This window comes from Macaca fascicularis, chromosome X, assembly GCF_037993035.2.
Source record: "Macaca fascicularis isolate 582-1 chromosome X, T2T-MFA8v1.1".
Taxonomy (NCBI): domain Eukaryota; kingdom Metazoa; phylum Chordata; class Mammalia; order Primates; family Cercopithecidae; genus Macaca; species Macaca fascicularis.
The window spans coordinates 69,940,170-69,955,174 of NC_088395.1; the positions used below are offsets into that span (position 1 = coordinate 69,940,170).

The window sequence follows — 15,005 nt, forward strand, 5'->3', positions numbered from 1 at the left end:
TCAGGGACCCACTTGAGCAGGCAGTCTGTCCATTCTCAGATCTCAACCTCCATGCTGGGAGATCCACTCCTCTATTCAAAGCTGTCAGACAGGGGCATTTACCTCTGCCGAGGTTTCTGCTGCTTTTTGTTTAGCTATGCCCTGTCCCCAGAGGAGGATTCTACAGAGGCAGGCCGGCCTCCTTGAGCTGTGGTGGGCTCCACCCAATTTGAGCTTCCTGGCGGCTTTGTTTACCTACTTAAGCCTCAGCAATAGCAGGCGCCCCTCCCACAGCCTTGCTGTCACCTTGCAGTTAGTTCTCAGACTGCTGTGCTAGCAATGAGAGAGGCTCTGTGGGCATGGGACCCTCTTCGCCAAGTGTGGGATATAATCTGGTGTGCTGTTTTTAAGACCCTTGGTAAAGCACAGTATTAGGGTGGGAGTTACTCAATTTTCCACGTGTTGTGTGTCTCAATTTCCTTTGGCTAGGAAAACGAATTCCTTTCCCCCTTGTGCTTCCTAGGTGAGGCGATGCCTCACCCTGCTTCAGCTCTCGCTGGTTGGGCTGCACCCACTGACCAGCGCTGACTGTCCAACACGCCCCAGTGAGATGAACCCGGTACCTCAGTTGAAAATGCAGAAATCACCCGTCTTCTGTGTGGCTCGTGCTGGGAGCTGGAGGCTGGAGCTGTTCCTTTTTGGCCATCTTGGGTGTGCCCCAATTTATTTCTCTTCATGTCTGAGTATTATTCCATCCTATGAATACACCACAATTTGTTCATCTATTCATCTCTTGATAGACAAATTAGTTTCAGTTTTGGGCTTTTATATACAAAAGTGCTATGAATATTCATGTACATGTCTTTGTATGGATAATATTTCATTTTTCCTTAGATCAATATCTAGGAGTAGAATAGCTGGATCAGATGTTAGCTATGTGTTTAAATTTATGAGAAATTGTGAAACTGTCAGAGGTGTTTGAACCAGAATGACTCCATCTTGATTAGGGGCTGGGTGAAATAAGGCTGAGACCTGCTGGGCTGCATTCCCAAGAGGTTAGGCATTCTAATCACAGGATGACATAGGAGGTCAGCACAAGATACAGGTCACTAAGACCCTGCTGATAAAACAATTTGCCATAAAGAAGCTGGCCAAAACCCATGAATATCTAGAAGGGGATGAAAGTCTGGTCATCCTCAGTGCTCATTATATGCTAATTATCATGCATTAGCATGCTAAAAGACTTCCACTAGCACACAACAGTTCACAGATGTCATGGGAACACCAGGAAGTATCCCTATGTGGAGTAAAAGGGGGAGGAACCTTCAGTTCTGAGAATCATTCACACCTTTCTTGCATAACTCATGAATAATCCACCCCTTATTTAGTATATAATCGAGAAATAACTATAAGTATACTCAGTTGAGCAGCCCATGCCACTGCTCTGCCTGTGCAGTAACCATTCTTTCATTTCTTTGCTTTCTTAATAAACTTGCTTTTATTTACTCTATAGATTCACCCCAAATTCTTTCTTGTGCAAGGTCCAAGAGCCTTCTCTTGAGATCAGGATCAGGACCTGTTTCTGGTAACAAAACTATTTTCCAAAAGGGTTGTACCATTTTGCATTCTGACTAGCAGTAAGAGTACCAGTTTCTGCACGCATCTTTAACAACACTTGGTATGGTCAGTCTTTTTCAATGTTAGCTATTGTAGTAAGTTTTCAGTGTTGTCATTGCAGTTGAATTTGCATTTTCACTATGCCTAATGATGTTGAACACCTTTTTAGGTGCTTGTTTGCCATTTATGTACTTTTCTTGGTTCAAATATTTACTGATTTTTATTAGGTTGTTTGTTTCCTTATTGTTAAGTTTTTTACTTTTCTTTGTATATTCTGGATACAAGTCCTTCATCAATTATATAATTTTCAAAGATCTTTTCTTAGTCTATGACTTTTGTTTTAATGATCTTAATTGTGTCTTTCAAAAAGCAACAATTTTAAATTCTGATGAAGTCAAATATATTAATTTTTATTTTATATATTGTATTTTTTTCTGTCAAATCAAAAATCTTTTTCTAACTCAATGTTGCAAAGATTATTTTTTTCTTCTAAAGTTTTCTAGTTTTAGGATTTACATTTAGGTCTGTAATCTGTTTTAGAAGAATTTTTGTATATGGTATGAGGGTGGATCAAAGTTTATAGTATTTGTCAATGACAGGATCTCATCCTTTCTTATGGCTGAATAGTACTTTATAATACCTAATATCTATAAGACCTACTATATGATAGCACAACAGGGTGACTATAGTCAATGATAATTTAATTGTACATTTTTAAACAACTAAAATAATATAATTGGATTGTTTGTAACACCAAGAATGAATGCTTGAGGGGATTGATACCTCATTTTCCATGATGTGAATACTATACATTGCATGCATGTATCAAAATATCTCATGTACACCATAAATATATATATACCTACTCTGTATCCACAAAAACTAAAATTTTTAAAAAGTTTATAATATTTACATAGAGATATCCAATTACTCCATCCTTATGTCTTTACAAAACTATGTTTCCTCCATTTAATGGTTAAATGCCTTTAATCCTGTGTAAAAATCAGTTGTCTCTATAGGTGTGGGTTCATTTCTAGACTTTTTGTTCCATGGATCTATTTCTCTATAATTTGGCTAATCCCATACTGTTTTGATAACTGTAGCTTTATAATAATTATTGAAATTAAATAGGTTTAGCCTTCCAACTTTGTTCTTTTTCGAAATTTATTTAATTACTGTAGGGGCTTTATGTTTCCATGTAAATTGTATAATCAGTTTGTTGATTTCTATAAATCACGTTAGAAATTTAACTTGGATTGCATTGAAGTTATACATAAGTTTAAAAACAAATTATACCTTAACAGTGTTAAAACATCTGATTCGCTTACAAAGTATATTTCTCAGTTTATTTCGGTCTTATTTCATTTCTTTATCATGGTTTGGTATTTTTTGGATTTTTTGTTTGTTTGTTTGTTTGTTTTTTGAGATGGAGTCTTGCTCTTTTGCCCAGGCTGGAGTGCAGTGGCTTGATCTCAGCTCACTGCAAGCTCTGCCTCCCAGGTTCATGCCATTCTCCTGCCTCGGCCTCCCAAGTAGCTGGGACTACAGGCACCCACCACCACGCCTGGCTAATTTTTTTTGTATTTTTAGTAGAGACAGGGTTTCACCATGTTAGCCAAGATTATCTTGATCTCCTGACCTCATGATCCACCTGCCTCAGCCTCCCAAAGTTCTGGGATTACAAGCTTGAGCCACCGGACCTGGCCCATGGTTTAGTAGTTTTAAATGTGTATGTCTCTCACATATTTTACCAGATTTACTTTTAAGTATTTTTATTTTTGATTCCATTATGAATAGTAATTTTTAAAATTTCAATATCCCATTTTCATTGTTAGTATACTCAAATACAATTTAATGTATACCAATCTTGCACTCTGCAACCTTGCTAAACACACAAATTAGTATATTCCTTTAGATTTTTAAAATATGTGATCATGTTGTCTGAGAAAAAAAGAGTTTTACTTCTTCCTTCCAAATATAAGTGCCTTTTATTTCCGTGTCTTGTTATATGCCACTGGCCAAATCTCTAATTTAATGCTGAATTGAAGTGCAAAGAGCAAATCTTTCTGTGTTTTTTCTAATCTTAAGGAGAACCATTGAGTCTTTCATGGTCAAGTATGATATTACTTGCATGTTTTTTTTAGATGCCCATCATTAGGTTAAGGAAGTTCCCATCAGGTTCAAGAACTTTCCTTCTGTTCCTAGTTTGCTGAGAATTTTCATGAAGAATGGATGATGAATTTTGCCATAATTTATTCAGGAACTATTCAGATGGTTATGTGTTTGTCTTTGTGTTATTAATATGCAGAATTACTTTAATCGGTTTTAAATGTGAATATAAACGTGCATTACTAGGATAAATACCAACTGATTGTGTTTTTTTATACTTTTAAAATATTGTTGCATACAATTTGCTAATTTTTTATAATTTTACATTGGTGTTCTTATGGGATACTTATCTATAGTTTTTCTTTTTATTTTCATTTCTTATAATGCCTTTGACTGATTTTGGTATCAGGGTTAAGGAAAAAAAATAACTTCTATCTGAGGAATGCAAATTATTTTAGTTAGCAGGTCCAGAGAGACATTAAATGCAACAGAAATCATGTTTCACTTTCCCCTTGAAGCTACGTATTTATTTCTTGAAAGTGCATGCTACTGTTACAAGTAGCTATAAAATTCACCTAATTCATGCAAGACATTGTAATCCACACCTTATAGTTTAGTAATACATAGCCAATCATTAATCAATGTTATTTCTGTAAACCACTAAGAATTCCTGAAAAACAGTACTGTATTAGGCCATCCCCTGTCACCCATTTTTTGTCTTTAAAAAGCCAAGTGTAACTGCTGTTAATCAGAGTGCACATTCGGCAACTTTAATATATGTTCTAGGGTTGCAATGCTCAAGTTTGGCCCAAATAGACTCTCTCCTTATATTAATTTTGCTTTGGTTTCTTCCTTTTAGGTTGACAGGGTGGTGCTTTTCTCATAAAATGGTTGGAGAAGTACTTCCTCTGATTCATTATTTGGACAAGTTAAAGTAGAATTGGTATTAAGTATTTGGTAAAATCCATCAGTGAGGAATTTGACTCAGTGTTTTCTTGGTAAGATTTTTCACTACAATTTTAATTAATTAAATAGCTGTAAGTTTATTCATATTATGTATTTTTTGAGTGAGTTTACTAGTTTCTGTATTTCAAATAATTTATCCATTTCATCTAAGTTGTCAAATTAATTGGCATAAGGTTGTTCATAGAATTGCCTTAATATCCTTAAAAAGTTACCATAGAGTATACATAACTTGTACTATTTTAACTGTTTCTAAATGAACAGTATAGTGGCACTAAGTACCTGCATGTCATCGTGCAACCACCACAACCATTCTTCTCAAGAAGAGTTTTATATTCCCAAACTGCAACCCTGCACCATTAATCAAAAACTTCCCATTTATCCCTCCCTTTAGACCTTGGGAACCACCTTTACACATTTTTATTCTGTGAATTTGACTACACTAGAAACCACATATGTGTAAAATAAAACACAAATTATCTTTTTGTGTCTGGTTTTTTTCACATAGCATAACGTTTTCAAGTTTAATCCATATTGTAACATGTATCAAAACTCCATTTTCTTTTGAAGCCTGAATAATATTCATTGTATGTATATAGCACATTTTGTTTATCCATTTATCTGTCCATGGGTATTTGGATTTCTTCCACTTTTGGGCTATTATGAGTAATGCTGCTATGAACACTGCTGTACAAATATCTATTTGAGTCTCTGTTTTTAATTATTTGAGACATGTATATACCCGGAAGTGGAATTTCTGGGCCATATGGTAATTCTATGTTTATTTTTTTTAAGAACCACCATACGGCTTTCTATAGTGGAGGTACATGTGTAGGTTTGTTACATGGATATATTGTGCGATGTCAAGTTTTGGAGTATGATTGATCCCATCAATTTAGGATAAATTGATTTAACCATTCCCCCCTTTTGGTCATTCTCTAAATTGTGGGAGATTGACGAAAACTTTAGTCATTGATTTCACTGTCACCACTGCAAAAGTACTTATTTCGTCTTGAAACCCACTAGGAAATAGCAGAGTAGTGTGTTTTGTAAGGTGAAAACAAGGATGTCAGGTTATTATTATTATTATTATTTGTAAGTGTTAGAGTAGAGGGTACCTCCTTATGTTGGAAGGTACTGTTTACAGGAGAAAAAAATACAAAAACCTGGTCTTTTCTAGGATTTGCTTGTTTCCTTAAAGTCTTAGTTTGATTATGTTACATTTAGCAAGAGTGACTCTATTTTAGTTTGGTCTAGGTGTACGTTTCCAAGAAGTGTGGAGGGACCCTTCTCAGTTGTGAAATTATGAACCCAGCATTCAAGGTCCTGAAGTTTTGCTGCAATGTGGATGGCAAGGGAAGCCTTCTTCTGATGTTTACAGAAGATCCAATATTCAGGTTCTCAATTAAGAAGAGGTTTACTGTTCTCAGTCAGTGAACCATGAAAAGCTTTATTTACCTGCTGAAAATACACTGTGGCATAACACAATACTCTTGTAAAATTAGCCCTCTTGCATGAGAAAGCTCTTATAAAACCAGAAAACATGCATTGGAAATGATAATTGAATGAAATCCCTCTATAAATGTTTCCATGGGCCATCAGGTAACAGAATGTACCTGAAGCATTGTCTTCCCAGCAATATGGGTTTGACAAACCAAACATTGGTCAGAAACTATTTTAGCAATTGAGAAGTCACCAAACGAATATATATTTAATTTGGATCATTTTATTTTTTCCATGATTAGTCATGGAATGCATAACTTTTAATAACAAAAAGTTTAAGAACTCAAGAAGTACAAGGTGGCTGTCCCGGTTTTCCAAGAGTCCGTGCTTAACATTGGACTTATGTCCTCTTGAATACCAGTTGTTTCTTCAATTTAGGTGCATAGCACTGATAACTGATGGGTTATCACAGGTAATTTGACTTACACCATGGTGTTCAGTTTCAATATTGGCTGATTTAGCATGAAAATCTGGCAAAGTATTTTCTTGGTGTTCAATTAATTTTTGTACTACTTGGGTTGGCAGTTTTATAAATCAGTCTTTTCACCCAAGTTCCAGGAATTCTTACCCAGTCCAAATGATATGATTCTAAAGTTATCAGAAACATGTATTCAAGAGTGCTTTTCAGGGTCCTTTCCATCCTTTCATAAACCTCCTAAAAGACGCCATATTCTAGGATTCTGTATGCTTGTAAAGTTTTCAGAAACTGCATCAGCCTTAAGCAATGAACTGTGAAAATGACTTTAAATAATTATAGTTAAAGACACAAATGACAAGGAAATTTGGTTATTTCTGTGGCCTACAATTACAACATAATAACCATAATCATGATTGATAGCATATACTCAAACATATTAGAATTCGATAAATCTCATATAATTTTACAACATATATTAATAACATTTACTGAAATACAGCCTGAAAAAGGTTAAACGTTATTTCTTATTTTGACAATGCTTCTCTTGTAATTTAACATGTCAAATAATTCTGTTTACCTCTCTTTTGGATGCTTCATGGGTCCGCTGGAGCATCCCACAGTTAGAGGTCAAAAACTACTTAATTTTGAAGCTGAAATTTGATTTTGGGAAGCCTGTCAATTAGGTTAAAGATTTAAAACACTTAATATTATAGAATAGGATTCCACGTCACCATAAGTTATTTATTTAGCCAAAATGATAATTTGAAAATTTTGAAAAGGCAAAAACCTTTACTCATTAATAGAAGGAAGACTTAGCTTTCCAAACAATATTTTGTCCTGTCTTTCCTTTTTTTCTGTAGTTTATTCAAAGGTGAACAAAATTCATTCATTATTCTTTAAAGTTACATGAAAATCTTGTTCAAGAGAGAAAGCCAAATTTAATCCTCACATTATTGCCATTTACTACTGGTTTTCTTCTGACCCAGTCAGATTTAAGGGGCCTCTGACCGGATCCAAGCCACTTATTTACCAGATCTAATTTGATTCTGGACCCAGTTCAGAACTTCCAAATGCAGTTTGGATTAGAAATGGGCTCATAGAAACTTGGAGAGCTCAAACCACAAATCTGTGGAGCTTCTGAATCTGAGAGAGAACTTACCATGATAACCAGCTGCTCCAAGAGAGCAATGGACATAATGGGCCTGGCAGGTACCTTGCTTGGTCACTCAGCACTCCTGGGTGTCATTGGAGGCTCTACTTTGGATCCCACTTCTGATGCCATCTGTTAAAACAAAAACAAACAAACAAACAAAAACTTCAGCTAAATTAAATGTAAAAGAGTTTAATTGAGCAATGAATGATTTGTGAATCAGGCAGCCTCCTGAGCCAGAGTAGGCTAAGAGACTGCAGCGCAGCTCCATGGTAAAAAAAGATTTATGGACAATAAAGAATCATGATGTATAGAAAATGAAAGTGAGGTACAGAAACAGCTGGATTGGTTATAGCTAGGCTTTTGCCTTATTTGAATAAATTTCAAATATCTGGCCACATTTGACTGACCAAAACTTGATGATTGACGCAAAAGTAGGCTACGGTTTGTTTACACTTACATTAGGCTATAGTTCATGATATACAGAGAAACATTTAGCCCAAACTTAAAATATGTAAGGAGGCAGCTTTAGGCAAAACATAATCTAACAGGTCCCACATTTTTGCTTGGTATTGTCCTAGTAGAAGCTCTCTGTTGGGGCTTTACACCTGTGAAAAGTGTCTTCCTGGGCCCACATGTTTTTTTATACATTCTTTTTAATCTCAGTGGAGAACACCAAGCCTCTGATTGATGCAGGAGGCGTATAAGGGGAGGGTCCCCAGAGAATCTCTGACCTCCCTGCGTACTGGGAGAATGGGGTGGAGCTACAGGAAGTTTGTGCTGTGTGCAGTGTGGGGAGGATCCTAGACTCTTCAGTTCCTGTGTGTTGCCTAGAATTAATCTGTGAGGTAGAGGGCCTGTTAGCAGATGTCCCTCTTGCTTTGCTGGGAGTTTTGGTTTTTTTCCCTTCTTTTCCTTTTTTGCCCAATAAATTCTGTCCCCTTCACCCTTCAATGTGTCTGCATTCCTAATTCTTCCTGGTGATGTGACAAGAACCCACTTTTAGCTGAACTAAAGAGCAAAGTTCTACATCACCTCTACACCCTCATAGCTCTTGTATTCTTCTATCCAGCAGAATTAACACCACATATACACGAATGCTGCCAAGACTTAGACCTTGCATCCTTTGGAGAAATGACCCAAGTTGTTCCCGGAGTCATGTAAGTGAGGACTAAACTCTGATTTTTTTTTTTTTTTTTAATCCTGCCCAAACTCCTTTCTAAGTGGTCTGGGGAGTCATGCCCTACAAACCATAAATTCTCATCAGATGGGTTTTATTTAACCCTGTATATCATGATTTACTTTCCAATCTAACTCTGGCATACAAGAGAAAAAAATCAATATGTTTTATCCCCAAATATATTTTCTTGCCATACCCTGGAATTTCCCTGCAAAGTCTCTTGGAAAAATTTACATTCTATAGAGAATCCCCTTCCCCTTTATTTTCCTTCCTTCCTCTCCCGATCCAGAAGATAATCAACTAAGAGCCAGGCACCCTTTTAAGTCCGATAGGAAACATTTTACAACCTGCTCTCTCTGAAGTCTGCTATCTGAGAGCTTCATCTGCACGATAAAACTTGGTCTCCACAATTCTTTATCTTAACCTGAACATTTTCTTTCATCCCAGGTCTTCAGATAAACTCAACCAATTGTCAACCAGAAAATTTTTAAATTTACCTATACCCTGGAAGCCCCTGCTTTGAGTTGTCCCGCCTTTCTGAACCAAATCAATGTACTTCTTAAATGTACTTGATTGGTGTCTCATGCCTCCCTACAATATATAAAACCAAGCTGTATCCCAAACACCATGGACATATGTTCTCAGGACCTCCTGAGGGCTGTGTCATGGGCCATGGTCACTCATATTTGGCTCATAATAGATTTCTTCAAATATTTTACAGAGTTTGACTCTTTTTGTCAACATAAACCACAGCTGTTCCAGTTAGTGTGGCCAAAATGTGGGGAGCAGAGTTTCAAGGCAGCACAGGGCACTAGCATCTCAATTTGTTCCTTGAAACAGTTTGGTCCTACTAGACCTCTGGGTCTTTGATGGGAGATGCAGCCTCAAAGATTTCTAAAATGACTCCAGGGCCTTTCCTTCATTGTTTTGAGCATTAACACTTAGGTTCCTTTTATCTTTGTTAATCTCTTTAGCAAGTGGTTGCAATGTCACAACCTTGGATTACTCTCCTGAAAATTCTTTTTCATTTTCTACCACATGTCCAGGCTTGGAATATGCCAAATCCTTATAAATTATAACTTTAGGTTATGCCTTTGCTCCTAAATCTTAACTATTTGAAGTTAAAAGTAAAAAAGCAGCTGTCTGAATGATTTTCTGCTTAGAAATTTGTTCTGCCAAATATTCATCACTCTTAAATTGGCCTTCCACCAAGTCCTAGGCCATGGATAATGCAGCCAATTTCTTTGGTAAGGTATAAAAAGTGTGACTTTTGCTCTAGCATCCAATAATTTTTTTCTTTATTTCCATTTGAGTCCTTGTCAAAATGGCTTTCACTGTCTATACTCCTAACAGCATTTTGGTCACAATCCCTCAATAATTATCTAAGAAGTCCCAGTTCATCTTCTAAGCCCCTAACAGAATCTCCATTACTGCTCTATTCACTGCAATATAGGATTTTTTCCACCCTGTTCTTCCAAATTCATTCAGCTACTACATGTCACACAATCCAAAGCCACTTCCACATTTTCAGATATCTGTGTAGGTATACTCCGCTCCTCAGTACTCACTTTCGTAGCCCACTTTGTGTTGCTGTCACAGACTAGTTACTTAGGGTGGGATATTTTATAAGAAAAAAAGGTTTATTTGGCTCACAATTCTGGTAGCTGAAAAGTCCAAGATTGTGCAGCTGCATCTTGGTCAGGGCCTCAGACTGCTTTCCTTCATGACAGAAAACAGAACAGGAGCAGATGTATGCAAAGGGATCACATGGTGAAAGAGCAAAGAATAGAATTAGGGAGCCATATTCTTTTAATTCCCATTCTTTTGGGAATTAAACCATTTCTGTGAGAGGAAGAACTTAACCCCACAGAAGGATATTGATCTATTCATGTGGAACCTGCCCCCATGACCCAAACTTCTCTCACTAGGTCTCACTTCCCAACACTGCCATATTGGAGATCGAAATCCAGAATAATTTTTGGTGAGGAGAAACCATATGTAAACCATATCAATTCCTATGTAAGTTTTTTTTTTTTTTTTTTCTTTTCCAGTTGAGAATGGAATTGCTCTGGTAGCCTTTTTTTTGGATTCTTTATTGTTAATGTAAAGAAATTCCCCTGACATTTGTTTAATGATTTTATAGCCTGCAAATCTGCTGATTTGGTAAATGAATTCTGACAGATATTATGTGTGTTCACAACCTTTAGAGTATTCTAAAAATAAGATTTGTTATTCATTAAAAGAGATCATGTTACCTCTTTTTTTATATATAAGATGATTTGTTATGTCTAATTGCTCTTACTAGAATTTTCAAAGCTTTGTTAGAAGTGGCAAAAGCAAGCATCCTTGTCTTATTTCTGATCTTAAAGAAGAAACTTTTTTTATTTTACCATTAAGTATAATGTTAGCTGTGGGGTTTTCCTATTTGAATTTTATTATTTGATGTAGTTTTCTTCTATTCTTAGTTTGTTGAGTGCTTTTATCATGAAATGGTTTTGAATTTTGCCAAATGTTTTTCTACACTGATTGAGGTAATCACGTGTTTCTTTTCTCTTAACACTATCCATGTGGTATTGCCTTGAGTAATTTTTTATTGTTTAACAATTTTTGCATCCCAGAAATAAATCCCAGTTAATCATGCTGCATGTATTTTCTGTATGCTGCTGAAATAGGTTTGTTAGTATTTTGTTGAGGATTTCTGTATCAACATTTATAAGGACTATTAGTCTGGAGTTTTTTTTATCTTGTAGTATTTTTATCTTACTTTGTTGTGAGAGCAATCCTGGCTTCCTAGAATGAGTTAGAAAATGTTCCCTTCTCTTCACATTGTTGAAAGAGTTTGAGAAAGATTGATGTTATTTCTTTAAACATCAAATAGAATTGACCAGTAAAGACATCTGCTTCAAGAATTTTCCTTGGTGGAACTTTTTTTTTTTTTTTTGAGACAGAGTCTCGCTCTGTCACCCAGGCTGGAATGCAGTGGCACAATCTCAGCTCACTGCAATTTCCGGCTCCCGGGTTCATGCCATTCTCCTGTCTCAGCCTCCTGAATAGTTGGGACTACAGGCATCCACCACCACGCCCAGCTACTTTTTTTGTATTTTTAATAGAGACGGGGTTTCACTGTGTTAGACAGGATGGTCTCGATCTCATGACCTCGTGATCTGTCCACCTCGGCCTCCCAAAGTGCTGGGATTACAGGCATGAGCCACTGCACCTGGCCTCTTGGTGGAGTTTTAAATAAATAATTCAATCTCTATTGGTTATAGGTCTATTAAGATTTCCGATTTTTTCTAAGTTAGCTAGCATAATTTGTGTGCTTCTAGGAATTTGTCCATTTCATTTAGATTATCCAGTTTATTGCTGGACAATTCTTCATAGTGATACCTTATAATCCTTTATATTCCTGTAAAATTGGTTATAAAGTCTCCCCCTTCATCTATGAGTCTAGTACTTTTATTCCTCTCCACATTTTCTTAATCTAGCTAAAGATCTGTCAATTTTGTTATCTTTTGGAAGAATGAACTTTTGGTTTCATTGATTTTTCTTTATTGCTTTTTCATTCTTGGTTTTAATTTCCTCTGCTTTAGTATTTATTATTTCCATCCTACTAGCTTTCAATTTAGTTTGTTTTATTTCTTATTTGCTTAACATGTACATTTGGGTTATAGATTGGAGATCTTTTTTCTTTTTAAATGTGTTCACAGCTAAAAATTTTCTTCTGATACAGTTTCACCAATGCACCACAATGTAGCAGTCTCTTGTTCTGAGATATCACCTGAAGTTTTTTGTCTCAGGACCAAGAGAGTTAAGGATTGTGGACACAAAGTGTAAGGTTGGAGCAAAAGTTTAATAAGCTAAAGAAAAAAGCTCTCTGCTGCAGAGAGGACCCAGAAGAGGGTTGTCATTCTTACAGTTGAATGCAAAGACTTTTATAAGAAACCAATGAGGGTTGGGCATCTCATTTGCATAAGGTGCAAATTTCTGGTAGCTCCACCCCATCCTCCTAGTGCATATGCAGGCCCTTAGCTTGAGTTACTCCACACTGCTTTTTTCCCATTACTGAGTATGTGTTAGGGGACAAAATTTTCCATTGTGGGCATGTCTGACCAAGTCACCTGTGTAGCCTTTCTTATCTGTGCAGCTGTGGACATGTCTTAGACAAGACTCCCTGTGCAAGTTATCTCATCTGTGCCTGCAGGCTGTTCTTTTGTTTGAAAGAATTCAACCAAAGACCCACCCTAACTGCCTTCCTAACTGGTTTCTTCCTTTCTCCTCTTTCATTAACACTTTTGCCTCTTTATCTTATATTTGTGGTGTCTTTTTAATTTTATCCATTTCAAGGTATTTTAAATTTTCCCTTGAAATTTCTTCTTTGGCACATTGCTAGTTTCAAAGTGTATTGCTTGATACCCTCATATTTGTGACTTTTCCACTTTTTCTTCTGCTATTGATTTCTAGTTTCGTTACATTGTCATCAGGAAAGATAATTTGCATTATTTCAATATTTTAAAATATATTAAGACTTTTCATGTGACCTAACATAATTTATCCTGAAGAATGTTTTATGTGCACTTGAGAAAAATACATTTTCTGTAGTAAAGTGAAGCATTTTCTGTATGTTCTTTAGGTTTAATTGGTTCATAATGTTATTTAAGTCCTGCATTTTCTCATGGTTCTTCTTTCAGGTTTTTCTATCCATTATTGCAAATGAGATGTTGGAGAGTCTTACTACTGTTGTAGAGCTCTCTACTTTGTCCTTTGATTCTGTCTCATTTTGCTTCATATATTTTTGGAGCTTTGATGTTTTGTGCATGTATATGTCTAATTGTTTTACCACCAATATATAATGCCCTTATTAGTGTCCTATAACATATGCTGACTAAGTTTCTATTTGGTCTGACATTAGTGTAACCAATCCTGCTCTCCTTAGGTAACTATTTGCATGAAATATTCTTGTTCATTCTTTCACTTTTAACCTATGTATGCCCTTAGTACTAAAGTGAGTCTCATATAGACAACAGACAGCTAGATCAAGTGTTTTTAAAAGCCCATTTATAATCTCTGAAACTTTTAAATATTTAATTGTTATATATTTGTACATATTTATGGGACACATGTAATATTCTGGTACACACATAAAGTGAGCAATGATCAAGTCAGGGTATTTAGAATATTATTTCACCTTAACTGTTTATCATTTATATGTTTTGGAAACATTTCAAGTTTTTTTCTTACAACTATTTTAAGAGATACAATACGTTGCTGTTAATTATAGTTGTGCTAATCTGCTATCGAACAGTAAGATTTATTCCATCTATCCAACTCTATTTACCCATTAACCAAACTCTTTACATATCCCCCTCAAACACAGCAATCCCAGCCTCTGGTAATAATCATTTCCTCTAACTCCATGAGGTCAACTTTTGTAGCTCCCACATACGAGTGAGTACATGTGATTTTTTTTTTTTTCCTCTGCCTGGCTTATTTCACTTCACACAATGACTTCCAATTCAATCCATGTTGCTGCAAATGACAGAATTGTATTCTTTGTTATGCACAAATAGTATTCCATAGTGTATATGTAGTATATTTTCTTTATCCATTTATCTGTGAATGGACACAGATTGATTTCTTATCTTTGTTGTTGTAAATAGTGCTACAATAATCATAGAAGTGATAATATCTCTTGATATACTGATTTATTTTCCTTTGGAAAACTACCCACTAGTAGGATTGCTAGATCATATGGTAGCTCAATTTTTACTTGTTTGAGAAACATTCAAACTCTTTACCATATTGGCTGTACTAATTTACTTACCTACCAACAGTGCATAAGGATTCCCCTTTCTTGGGTCCGGCGCAGTGGCTCAAGCCTGTAATCCCAGCGCTTTGGGAGACTGAGGTGGGTGGATCATGAGGTCAAGAGATCCAGACCATCCTGGCTAACATGGTGAAATCCCATCTCTACTAAAAATACAAAATATTAACCAGGCTTTGTGGCGTGCACCTGTGGTACCAGCTACTCAGGAGGCTGAGGCAGCAGAATCACTTGAACCCAGGAGGCGGAGGTTGCAGTGAGCCGA

General features: G+C 36.1%; 1 protein-coding gene across 5 annotated transcripts in view; it reads right to left on the reverse strand.

The window, feature by feature from the left end:
- The window catches only part of SPIN4 (spindlin family member 4), a 287,004-nt gene that overhangs the window by 92,861 nt on the left and 179,138 nt on the right, over positions 1-15,005 (reverse strand). For 4 of the 5 annotated variants that reach the window (XR_012429753.1, XR_012429761.1, XR_012429759.1 and 1 more), the window contains one exon: positions 7,749-7,871. The gene's annotated coding sequence lies outside the window, so the exon portion shown is untranslated. Of the gene's footprint in view, positions 1-6,376; positions 7,872-15,005 lie in introns of those variants that run through there. The other variant, XR_012429758.1, reaches the window with a different exon arrangement.